General features: G+C 37.9%; 1 long non-coding RNA gene across 1 annotated transcript; it reads left to right on the top strand.

The window, feature by feature from the left end:
• Window positions 1–1,972: 1,972 nt before the first annotated feature.
• On the top strand, window positions 1,973–2,880 carry LOC147862000 (uncharacterized). The gene is made up of 2 exons (XR_015530029.1): window positions 1,973–2,193; window positions 2,679–2,880. It is a non-coding gene; the product is annotated as an uncharacterized LOC147862000 (long non-coding RNA).
• The last annotated feature ends 9,240 nt before the right edge of the window (window positions 2,881–12,120 follow it).

The following is a 12,120-nucleotide window of genomic DNA, read 5'->3' as shown; positions in this document are numbered from 1 at the left end:
CCGTTAGTACTTGAATGCTCATAAATGAGCTTGACACTAATTCTGCCTACAATATGTTAAAAATTGACCGGCCACAACCGGTTTCACGTTCATATTCGTGTGCAAAGAACAAGAAGTAGTACACAGATAGAAAAAAAACGTGCAGACACAAAGACGCCAATATTTTTCGTGGAAACCCCAAAATGGGAAAAACCACGGGGGTCCACAAACCCCAAGAAAACAGATCACTATAGTAAAGAGGAAGTACAAATACGAAACTCGGAGGCAATGACCTTGAGTTCTCCTTCGTCTAACACGCGACTACAAAGTTACACTCTCACTCACGGTTACAGAGGCAACTACCTCATTCTAACTTTTTCAATAATGATCAACTACGCATATACTAAAGTTTTCCCTAGTTGCTTATAAACAAAAACAACTTTCTGGCTATTTACAAGTATAACCCACAAAGGGCACTTTAGACTATTTACAACTATAGACTTCTGAAACGATTTTGGTTTCCGATTACGATTTTGGTTCCTAGATACTCACCAACACGATCCTTCTCTTCCCATCCGAAGGGACATGTTTCCCAACACAATATTCCTATTTACTATAATAGGAATATAGGCCCCTAATAGCCTACCAGAATCCCCCTGACTTGGCTCACACGAATCAAACTCTATTCGATTCGGCTGTCAACTTCTTCAGCCGATTCGGCTGTCGACTTCTTCAACCGATTTGGCCCATGTTGAGCTTGTCTCTCAACATATCCCAAAACTCTCCTGCTCTAACCATCAATTTTGCAAGCATTACCAGTATGGCAAGCAAGCCACGACCTCACACCCAACGGTATCACCGAGAGAATCGAGCCCGCTCGATCTGGTCCACTCAGACCTATGTGTTCCTATGCCACATTAGTCTCTCAGTGGTGCATTCTATTTCGTCAGCTTCATTGACGACTCGACCATGAAGGTGTGGGCATATTTGGCTAGAATCAAAGATCGGGTGTTCTCAATCTTCCAAGAATGGCTCACCATGGTAGAGAACCAGTCTAGTCGAAAGCTGAAATGCCTTAGGACCGACAACGGGGGAGAGTTTAAGTTTGAAGAATTCGTTAGATATGGCTGACAACGCACGGCATTAGAGGAGACTTAACAACTCTGCATAGTCCGGAACAAAATGGCGTTGCATAACACATGAATTAGACAATTTAAGAGCGAATTTTTGCCATAATGCAACATGCTAGACTATCAAATGGTTTCTTGACCCAGGTGCGACTCACTGCAGAGCACATAATCAACATGTCGCCGAATTAGCCTATAGGACTTCAAATCCCACAAGAGCTTTGGACCGGCTAGAGGCCAAATTATGAGAAGCTACGGATTTTTGGTTGCGAAGCATTTGCACTTGTGCCTAAGGATGATCGCCGAAAGCTTGAGGCACAATCCCAGAAATGTATTTTCCTTGGCTGTGGTTCAGAAGGCGAATTCGGCTACAAACTTCCGGATCTAGAAAATAGACAAATCATCAGAAGTTCGGACATAGTTTTCAAAAAGTTGTGTTAGGATTGTAACTAGCAACAACCGGTTTCTCGTATGTATATTCGGGTGCAAAGAAATGAGTAAGACAATGCACAAACAGAAAAAAAAAAAATCGCAGAAGACACAAGGTATTTTAATGTGGAAAACCCGAATGGGACAAACCATGTGGAGTCCACAAACTCCAAACTAAATCACTATGTCGAGAGGAAGTACAATAAGAAATTTTGAGGCAACGACCTTGAGATCTTCTTCGTCTACTAGACAGACGGTTACAGAGTACACATTCACTAACTCTCACTCACTAGCATGTGGAGGCAGGCAGGCGGGTACACGGGTGCCATGAGACAACTCTATCTGGCTTCTCCTCCTGAAGATTGAGATACATACTACTAAACCCCATCCCTTTCGGGTGGGTTTGGTATCATTCCTCGTGAGAAGGAGAGAGAGAGAGAGAGAGAGAGAGAGAGAGAGGGAGAAGAGACAGGTGTGAAAGCATCAGGCGCTAGGGTTTGGGCTCTTTGCGTATTATAGAAAGACAGAGAGACAGAGAGGAGATATATATTGTATGCTTCAGAGACCCAGCCCTTCAAGATTCTGACTGACCGACTGACTGACTTCATCGACGTCCTGCAACAAAGGATCCCCGCTTACCTCCACCATGAGGGCCAAGGTTCGTCTTCTCTTCACCCTGTCTGTCTACATGTGTACATATACGCTTCATTTGTTATGGTTTTTTGAATATGCTGCAGCGTTAGTTATGGTCTCCGGGTTCCCAGAATCCAGTTGCAGTGTAAACTTTTTGTACTTCTCTTGACTTTTCTCCTTGTTTAGAGGTATTTGTCGTGTTGAACGCTTGTCAAATTTGTGAGGAAATAGCTTGTAGGTAATGTTGTTAATGCCTCTGAACAGGTCTGTTAAGTAATACTTTTGAGAGTGAATGGTCCGCAGATCTGAACTGATTATATTTTTGGGAGTTCTGTTATATGTGTTTGGGAAGAATTTGTTTTCAATCTCTCGATGCTTGCTTTAGAGTTTTGTAAAGTGCATTGATTGTGATCTCGTAGTTGAATGACGTATAGGTATTGCTTAGTTTATCGAGAAACTGGAAATTTTTGTATTTTCTTTAACACTTTTAAATCTTCTCTGTTATTTTAGTGGAAGAAGAAAAGAATGCGCAGACTTAAGAGGAAGCGCAGAAAGATGAGGCAGAGATCGAAATAGGGAGGATGAATTTCATGCTGCCTTTTGTTTATGTTGTTGAATGGTCGATTTAAGAACATTGTTATTAGCTTTTAGCACGTGAGGATTACTTTGTAGTACTCCAATTTTCAATTAAATTTGAGTATTTAATCCTTTGCTGAAGCTTCTCGTTTAGTTGGTATTCTATATGATGTGAAGTTCTCAATTATTCTGAAAATTTGGTTACACTGATTATGATTAAATCTATGCTTGAATACAAATTATGACTGGTTTTCCATGCATTCCCTATTATCTGAGATTTGATCTGAAGAAGTGGCCGCTTTGGATTCCATAAGGTAAACATGACATGGTGAAAACCAGAAAATTAGGGTTTGAATCGCTCCAAGGATTGATTTTATGGGAAAAAGCAAGCCACTGCATGTTGACTGGAATTAGCAATTTTCTGATTGGCCGTAAATGGCCAGAACCAGTAAATTGGACATTGAACTGCAACCAGTGATGGTTCACTCAAAGAGCTGAACATGTACTTTGTATGTATGGTGTAGCAGTCTTCAACTAAAGCTTAAAGTGATCCATATGAAGAATTATGTGGAATAGGAATCTTCAAATAAGGTCACATGATATGATAATATGAGTCAGGCAATATTTAGACAACGCTTGGTATTAAAATGGTTAGAACCAGCAAATTTGCAGTTGTAATGTTCCAATGGGTAGTTCAAACCAGAAATTTAGGTATCGAATTGATTGAAGTATTGATTTTTTGGGAGTAGAAAACCATCACCTCTAGATTGGATTTAGCAATTTTCAGACTGGGCTTCTAAAATTGCCATAACCAGCAAATTGAAGATTGAACTGAGATGGTTCACGCAAAGAACTGAACATGATCTATGAATGTATGGACTAGCAATCTTCAAGTGGCCCGTATGAAGATTAATGTTGAATATGAATCTTAAAATAATGTAAACATCACATGATAATATGAATCTGAAGTATTTATAGAACAGCCTTGCTAGCCAAGTGGTTAGAACCTGCAAATTTGGAGTCTGTAATGTTCTGACCAATGGTTTCAACCAAGTGCTTCTGGTCATTGTACATGCATGCCCAGCGTGGATGTTTTAATGATGTAAAGGATTAGCAACATCCAGGTTGGGCTTGTAAAATGACTAGCCAGGAGCACCAAAATATGCAGTTTGAGTTGACATAAGTTATTCGTCATGGAAAATGCATAACATAAATTGTGTTTGTATGTTTTGGCAATCTTCAGCGGAGTCTTAAATTGATCCATGTTAAGGTTTTATATAGGTTGAAACGTTTAACATGAATACCGATCTGTTAATAAGGCTTGATAAACAATAAGTACAAGCAGATTTGAATTTCATTGATGTATGATGGTTAGAAGAACCAGCAAATTTGGGATTTGAATTTATTCAAGGGATGTTTTAATGGAAAAAGCAAAATAGTGTGTTTGGACTAGTAGTAATAATGAGGTTGGGTTTCTATAATGGTAAAGCAGCAACGTTTGGGTTTGAGTTAATCTACATTGTGTTTGTCATTGAAAGAGCTAAACATGAATTGTCTTTTACATATTGAAATTACCTCATGTGAAGCATTGTGATGGTTTAAATTACTTCCACTCTTGAGGTTTTTGCAATTTTGGTGTCTCAGTTTGCCAATTCATTGCATTTTGATATTGGCATTGCTAAACAAATTTGTTGTAAGGTTAGGTTAGGATTTGAACTAACTTCAATAGTTAAAGGTAACATGCAACACATTATGATATACATGTTATCACATGCTGTTAAGCTTTTCTCTACTTGAAAATTTGGAAATATCTCAATATCTCTTCAAATTAATGCCTCTTAATGAAATTTAGCCTATCACTCCAGTGTTCTTTGCATCCCATTTATCATGCATAAGGTGGGTGTCCAATGACCAACATATTGAGTTTGAAATGATGGTTGCTTGTTTGCAATGACATTGATGCAAAATTATGAACTTATACAATACTCATATATAGTAATTGGGAAAACAACCTTGAGTTTGGACTATGCACAGAATTTTAGACGGTTTCCTTTGTATTCTATATGTAACAATTAACATTACAAAATGTAATCTATCATGTGCAAATCCAAGTGGGGATCAACTTGTAAAGATTATAACTTAGACGGAAGTAGAAGAGATTATAAAATAGATATTGGAATTAACTCATGTACTTCTACATGTTTCCTTACATGTACACACATCAAATATTTGGTATTGTAGTAATTTAAATACATATGAAATGTGACTATTGCAATTGTAACAGTCAATCCTATCTTTAGATAATGCTACCTAAATAGTTAGTTTTTATTTAAAATTAGAGTTATTTTCAACGTCCCCCCTTAACTCTAATTCCTATAGGTAGTGAGAGAGACTTAGCCCAATAGTTTTGCTACAATTCCAATGTTTAATACTTGGAACTGGCTTGGTTAATAAATTGGCCCACATGTCTTGAGTAGGGGTATAGTTGATGTTGAGATTATGTTCTTCAACAAGTTCTGTTAAGTGATATCGAGCCAAAATATGTTTATTTTGGTCAGTAATTTTTGGGTTCTTGATGATCTAAGTTACACATGATTGATTATCACACCATAGCCCGATTTTGAAAATTTGAAGAATATCTAATTCTTGTTTTATTGATCAAAGCCAAAGTCCTTAAGCTGTAAGTGTGGCGTATGAAAAAGCAAGCCATTATCGCCCGCCTGCAAAAGTAAACAAAAAACTTAACGTGGAGCGAGAAGAATCACCATCTCCTTCCCAATATGCATCAGTCCATCCTCGTGATGGTGTTGATAGCAATGCTTGTATTTGTTGAGAATCGACCGGCCACAACCGGTTTCACGTATGCGTTCGGGTACACAAAATACTCAATAGACAATAAAATGAACTATGTAGAAAACGAGATATAGAGACACAAGATTTACCATGGAAACCCAAATCGGGAAAAGATAGGAAGTACAACAAGAAACTCAAAGGCGACGACCTCGAGATCTTCTTCGTCAACAAACTATAGAGTTACACTCTAACTCTCTCTCTCACACACACACACACACACACACACACACACACACACACACACACACACACACACAGAGTCTTGCTATATCACCAAGGCAACTATCTCGTTCTAACTTTTCAACAAAAAGATCAACTACTTTTTCTCTAGAACATAAAGTTTGCCCTAGTTGTATATACACTCATACAACTGTATGGTTATTTACATACATAGCCCACATGGAGCACATTTCGACTATTTACAAATATAGTCTCCCGAGTTGGCTATATCCTCGATTTCGATTTCGGCCTCGGTCGAGTTACTCATAAACTCGGCTCTTCTCTTTCCATCTGGAGGGACCTGTTTCCCAACAATATTTTGGAGTTGTCTGCCCCAAAGTATGCCTTATAAGTGAGTACCATATTTCAAGTGTACTTTAAGTACTGTAGTACTCATTTGAGTGCAACCCAATGATTAATACTTGGTTTTTCCATGAATCTTGAGAGAAGACCAATTGAAAATGACAAATTCGGTCTTATATAACTCACCAAGTACCAGAGGTTCCCTAATACTTCATGATAGGGAATATTTTTCATAACAAATGCTTCTTCATCATTTTGAGGAGAGTCTCGAGATGATAACTTACATGATATGGTGAGTGGTGTGGATACCAGAGAGCATTAAGCCATGCCAAATTTATTCACGATGTTGTCAACACACTTTGCTTGGGAAAGTGATAATATCCCTAGGATTTGATTCCTTTTGTATGTATGTATTCCGATAAAATGCTCCAATGGTTCAAGATGTTTGACCGGGAAATGATGTTGTAGCTCCTTGATCACCTCTAGTATCTCTTTTTCAAAAGTTCCGATTATGGGCAAGTCATCCACATATACTTCTAATATGATGAATTGTGATTTTGTCTTTTGTACATATAGGTTTGTCAGAGTAAAATGGTGTGAAATTGGCATTGAGCAAGAACTTATTTAGCTTGGCATACCATTGTCTTGGAGATTGTTTTAATCCATATAGTGGCTTGTGTAGCTTGTATACATAGTCAGGATACTTGTCATTTTCCATCATTTTGGGTTGTTCCATGTAGGTAATCTCTTCTAAATGTCTATGAAGAAATGAGGTTTCGATATCTACATGATGCACTAAGTCTTCCAAATTAAGGTATGTTGATATTGCATTGCACACAATAGATGAAGAGACGTGATTCTCAATGTAGGTGAGAAAGTCTCATGATAATCAATGCTTAGAATCTGTGAAAATCCTCAAGCTACCATTTGAGCTTTGAATATAATTGGAGTCCCATGAGCATTACACTTCTTGGTAAAAAGCCATTTGCAATTGACAAAGTTGGAGTTAGATGATCGAGGGACAAGAGTCCATGTCTTATTTTTTGTAAGAGCAACGGTCTTTGTTTGTATAACATCTATTCAAGATTCTTTTTCTATGCTCTAAAGCGCTTGCTTAAGATTAATGATCGGTGCAAGATCCCCTCCTTCATCTTTCATGTGTGTTGTAAATGCCGATATGTCAGGTTAGACTTCATTAATGAAGTGCTTTGAGAGGTCTTCTGTGGTGTCATAGATGTCGCTCAACAATTTTACTTTTTTCTTGGCCCCTTTTTTATTGTTTTCTAATGCCTCATCTTCTTTACAACATTCATCATCATCATCATCTTTTGATTTGATACCGTTTTGGACTGTTGTGTTACTGAACATATCACTTGCTCCGTTGATTGTATCATGTTTGGCTCCTTTCTTTCTATCTAGTTGTGTTAGTTGGACTCTCTCCCTGTTACTTGAAGCTTTTATGCTTGTCCAATTAGCCCACCGGTCGATGATGGTGTAGAGTTGTGCTATCCCCTTCCTTTTTGCATCATCCAAGTTAGTTGAGACAAGGATTATCATATCTGAAAGTGTCTTCGACCTAGTTGTAGCTTCAAGTAAGGGGTTTCCATGATGAATTGTTGATTGGTTTTATTGTATGTCTTGGTTTTGTTGTTGATGCCCATGCCCGTTGCACATTTTGTGGTAGAGTCTAATGCTTGGTTTTCCTGATGGATTCTATTGCATGTCTTAATGGAATATTGGGACTCTTCATCAGATTTTGTACAATTTTTTTTTTTCTCCTTGAGGTCTCCCATTGAGTCGACTTCTTTGCCCAGAAACCATAGGCTATTCATCAAGCTTGACAAGTTTTTCCAACTTGACCAGAAACCACAGGTTCTTCATCAAGCTTGACAGATTGACTAAACACAATTTTACCTGACTAAGGGAGATAAAACGTATAGGCCCTTACTCTGTAGGGGCCTCCATATCTAATAAACCTCCTTTTGATGCAATGATTCTCTAGTTTTGCCTTATTCTTTGATTGTATGTATACCTATATGCTACTACTCCAAAGACTTTGAGATGTGACACATCAAGAGATTGGCCATATCATAGTGCAAATTGTATACCTCCTTGTAGAGCGCGATGAGGAGTCATATTTTGTAGATAACACATTGTTGCCACTGCATCTTCCCAAAATCGGTGGTGCATTTTGCTGGTTGTTAGGATGCTTCTAGCTACAATAAGAAGTGTTTGGTTTTTTCTTTTGGCAACCCCATTTTGTTAAGGGGTGTATGGTACTGGTTTTCCACAGGTATGTGAAAGAAACATGATCTTGATTATGGTTATGTCATATCTCTATTAACAATGCCTCTATTTGTCTCGCTACCACAAGATATAGATGGCCTTGCTTGGGACATACCATTGCTTTACTCTTGCCTTTATGGATATGTATGACGGCTTGGTTCTCAATGAATTTAATAATAAGCCCATTGTTGATAGCTTGTCCAACTGACAGTAATATACATAATATATAACTGTAATTTTTATGTGATGATCATTTTCCATTATCAAACAAATGTTACCTTTTCCCATTGCTAGTTTTTATTGAGATAGGAAGCTCAACCCCTTGTACATATGAAAGCCCACTATCTTATTAGGGTTAGATATATAAAGGCTCATTGAACACCCTTGTAACTAACTGATTAATTTTTAGTAATATAGTTCTTGTCTTTGGTACTCTCTCTCTCTCTCTCTCTCTCTCTTTGGTGAAAACACACAATTATATTAATAAATGTGTGTAAAAAACACTACTTACAATAGGTGTGACAATGGAGTATGGTCACCCATCAACTACACTACACGGGTAGTGGAACATGTTGAATTGCCAATAGGCAAGACGAACACTCCACCGAGGAAAGGATTTCCACTTGCTCCAATAAAGAAAATTGCCACATTAGTACTCCCTCCAATTTTCGTAGATATGCTTTCACTCCATGTCTACCGTCAAATACAAAAGCATTGCACATATTCGAATTATGACGCAATCCCCAATATCTCAGAAATAAAAAAATGATCTCCATCATTGATTTTGGGTCAACCTGTGTAAATTGTGCAAACACCCACTGTCTAATAACACCGTGATAAAACTTTCCAAATTCGAGAAATGTAACTCCAAATCTGACAAGCAATCGGAGATTGTATAAATCGATGAGTACTATCATCCATTTGAACAGTGCAAAAGAAACAACTACCTGTTGCTAATCCACGATGCTTTAGAGCTAATCCCAAAGGAAATCCTCCAATCAAAACTCTCCAAATGAAGACCTTTGCCACAAGTGGCAATTTAGAATGCCAACTACGTTGTAAGATCTGCCACCACCCATGATCAGATTTGTTTAATCTCCATTCTTCTTCAACTTTAGATGATAACCATCCAAGAGATTCGACAGAGCAATGATACAAAAGATTAGTAGTCACTTGTAACAATGACGTTTGACCCGTTAAACACCAATCAATCCACGATTGTTCTCCTGTTTGTAGAGGTAAGGGACCTTGAACCAATGCAATATTTTGTAGTTGTTGCCAAATAAACCCATAATAAGGCGGAATGCGTAATAATTGTCACGCTTCAACAAACTCTAATTTTTTTTGATATGGAGCCTCAACTATATCTCCCACTTCTTTGACCCCCAAACGAAACAAACGATTAAATTGAGAGCGCAATCTCTCCTTTCCTGGCCAACATAATAACCGAGAAGACACAAGAAACTCTTTTTGCAAAGAATTACAATGCTCTCTACTAGATTATGGTTTCCATATACATAACAAGAGTGCTTCTTTCCATGAGGTAACCAAGTGTTGAACACATGTAGAGCCCAAAATCCTAAGTGAAATACATCCATTCAATAATTGCCACCATGAAGCTTTAATCGTTGTCCTCCCATGTGTTAAACCCTTGTTCTCAATGAAATATTGAACAATAGATATCCATGGTTGTGATTTTGAACACATATCTTGTAATAATGAAAATCTACGAGCCATCATATGCTTAGATAAGTTTAATATTCTAGCTCCCCCCAAGCGCTTAGGGGTTGCTAGATGATTCCATGCAACCTAAGTGATTCCCATCTTATCCCTCGTCTTCCACAACAAACATCGAAGATGTTGCAAAATAGAATGCAAATCCTTCTTTGTCCATGGCAACAATGGCAAGTAATATAATATCATGGGTTCCATAATACATTGTACAATCTTCAAGCGTACATGAAATGGCCAAGCTTGTGACTTCCAATACATGAACTTATCCCTCAACTTACTAGACATCCATTCAATCAATTGACCATTTGTAACATTCATTCCTAATGGATAGCCCAAGTGTTGAAAAATAGAGTCTTTCTTCACCACGGGTCCTTGTCATCCTAAACATTCCAAATCTCTTTCAGTACATGATATGCAACTAGAATTCCTCCAATTAATATGTAATCCAGAAGCCAATGCAAATTGGTTCCATACAAGCATCCCCTTCTCAAGATTCTCTCGTGAGGCTTGTAGAAACATGAAAGAGTCATCAGCCAAAGCTTGTGCTACTAGTTGCCCTCTAGACGGAAGGTGTAGACCCACAATATCACCATTTGTTGCAAGCTTGGATAACATCACTAACAAGGGATGAGTAACAATAGCAAACAACAATGGACTAATGGGGCATCCTTGACAAACGGATCTTGTGAGGACAATATTTGATGTAACTCCCCCATTAAGCATTACTCGAGACACTGTATCTTGTCCTAATAAAAATATGAGGCGAGACATACGAGGTCCAAAGCCCATTGTATCCATTAACCCAGAAACAAAGGACCAATTAACATGATTATAAGCTTTCTCCAAATCTAATTGCACCATAATCAATTCTTGATGAGTGTTTCAAGCATAATCCATAGCCATTTGAACATTCAACACATTATGCAATATATTCCTACCTGCAACAAAACCATATTGGGCGGGATGTATCAACTTTGGCAAATACTTTTGTAATCTATTTGCCAAGACCTTTGTAAATATCTTATACAACCCCCCCATCAAAGAAATAGGTCTCCATTGATGAAATGACTCTAGAGATGCCACTTTTGGAATTAATTTAATTAGACCAACCTCCAAGCTTGAGGCATACGACCAGAATCCCATGAATGTTGAAACATCAAAGTTAAGGGACCCTTTAAAATGTTCGAATATCGCTTAAAAACTTCATTTGTCAAGCCATCCCAACCGGGGCTCTTACCACTAGGAAGATGCCTTAAACATTTGTCCACCTCATCCTCAGTGACATCTGCATCCAATTCATGACTAATGAGGTCATGCACAATACATCCAACCACATCATAAAACTCATGATCTGCTCTACTCACCTCATTTGTCATTAACAATTGTGGGCCAATCAACTCCTTAAAGTAATGAACACATATGTCAATTATTGTCATAGGATCCACTATCCATTCATCCCCTTGCTTCATATGTACCACATTAGATCGAGTATAAGTAGGATGTAATGCTTGGAAAAACAAATGAGATTGACATTGATTATCTATGAGCCCATCCCTCAATTGTCGCATCTTCACATAATGATAACTTTGGCATTGCAACTGAGAAATAATAACATGCAATTGACTTTGAATATCCAAAAGCTCCTCATCTAATGGTGCATGTGTCAATAATGCATTACATCAGGAGACAACTTGTGAGAATTGTTCTAGAAGACCTATTCTTCGTTGAGCATTAGTTACTCCATACATACGATGAATGATTTTAATGTTTCGTAATGTGATATCCCATGCTTTAACTCCTTTAAGATTCACTTCTTGTGAAAAATTTACCAAAATTTGCTCCATGAGAGAATCAAAGTGAGGTTGAAGCAAAAGAGAAGAGTTAAAGCGTAATGGAGGCTTTCCAAGTAAAGACTTATACATGTCAATTGCATGACCGCAAACCTCCAAACAAATAGGAAAGTGATCTAGAGTTGCTATAT

Source organism: Azolla caroliniana, unplaced genomic scaffold (genome assembly GCF_043228905.1).
Source record: "Azolla caroliniana isolate FFs.n. ecotype wild unplaced genomic scaffold, voAzoCaro1.0.p SCAF_7, whole genome shotgun sequence".
In the NCBI taxonomy this organism is placed as follows: Eukaryota; Viridiplantae; Streptophyta; class Polypodiopsida; order Salviniales; family Salviniaceae; genus Azolla; species Azolla caroliniana.
The sequence above is the reverse complement of the archived record's forward strand: the minus strand, read 5'-3'. Positions and strand labels throughout refer to the sequence as shown.